This window comes from Alligator sinensis, unplaced genomic scaffold, assembly GCF_000455745.1.
Source record: "Alligator sinensis unplaced genomic scaffold, ASM45574v1 scaffold366_1, whole genome shotgun sequence".
Classification (NCBI taxonomy): Eukaryota; Metazoa; Chordata; order Crocodylia; family Alligatoridae; genus Alligator; species Alligator sinensis.
Window position 1 is genome coordinate 2872945 of NW_005841851.1, and position 1438 is coordinate 2874382.

The 1438-nt window shown below is 44.1% G+C and overlaps 1 protein-coding gene across 11 annotated transcripts in view; it reads left to right on the forward strand.

Moving 5' to 3' along the window:
* PRKCZ (protein kinase C zeta) overlaps positions 1 to 1438 on the forward strand; it is a 223187-nt gene that overhangs the window by 158548 nt on the left and 63201 nt on the right. The window lies entirely within an intron of this gene.

Sequence of the window (1438 nt, forward strand, 5' to 3'; positions counted from 1 at the left end):
CATGCACATGTGCATGTGCCCATGCATGTGGCAGGCACCCCCTGTGTCCCACTGTCACCAGCCTCCTGTAGGCTGGTTCCTGAGTTTTCCTCTTTTAAAGAAAACCTGTGGTCTTCTGTAGCAAACAGAAAACCCAAATCCCTGCTCATTACCTTCCATTTGTGCATGAAATTACTAGTACCAAACTAGGCTGCAAAAATACTTTTGTAGCCTGGTATTTGTCATCTTGTAGCTTTCCCACTGGATTTTTTAAGAGACTGTACTCCACATCAAGTTCTCTCTCCATTTTAACCACTCTTACCTCCTACTTGTCTTCTATCCACAATCTTTCCTGTGAAAGAAGGCTAGAGAGGATGATATTTCTGGGCTTCTCATATGAGGGTAAAATGCCAAAAATGGTTTCCTTATCCTAGGGTTGGTTTCCTTTACTGTGCTCTTAGGCGTCTGCTACCTAGATTATGGAAAACAAGTGGAGTTGCACCTTGTCGTGAATCAGAGCAGCCGCCGGCAGCCGTCTGACTCACACCGGAGTGTTTAGATTTTGAACTCGGCAGGCGGGTAATTGATGGATGGAGTGGAATTAACCAGGCACAGACACGTGTAGGTTACAGGAGTTTGTTTACTTATGTCGCCTAAATAGTGATGACGACGCAGGCGAGCCTTTGTTCCGTTACAGCTTCGGTTACAGAGTTGAATACACGCATATAGCTTTGGTTACAGAGTTGAGTACACGCAGTCAGGTTACAACGAGATAATGACGGATGTGGAGATGGACGTGGCGCCGGAACGAACGGTCGGGCTTGCAAGACTTTCTACGTCAATATTTTACGCTGATGGGGTGATTGATTGGGAGTTGATCAAGTTCCCAACTCTCTGGTGACAAGCACAGGTGTTTCCTGTGAGATCCCCAGAGTTCTCCGACTTGGGCGGAAACCGTTAAACTATTTATAGGCAGAGGTGTTTGACATAGACACCCAATGATGGGCCGTTATGTGGAATCTTTAATTTTTTGGCAAGCAGCAGCAGTTTGTCTCCTCAAGTTACAGGGTAGTGGGTTAGGTTTCTCTACCTGTTACGTGTGTGCTACGTGTGAGGAGCTTACGCTTATTTTTTGACCAATTATATATAGTTTCCCCTAGCATTTTATTTCAGCTGACCAATTATCTTCAGTTCTCCGCCAGCGTTTTGTTTCAAGGAATTTTTGGCAGGGATGTCTTTTAACCCTTAATTGTCAAAATGAGGATGATTTGAATGGTATCTCTTGCTTAGTGACATGGGCACAATTTAATTGGGTTGTGACACACCTAAGTGTCACATGGGGCAAGGCAAACTGCTACCCAAAACCACAACACTATTCTTTCTTTTTTTTGATTGTTCTAACATTTTTGCAGTAGCCTTGATAATCTACTAGCTCTGTTTATCCTCTTCTTTTCCCTAC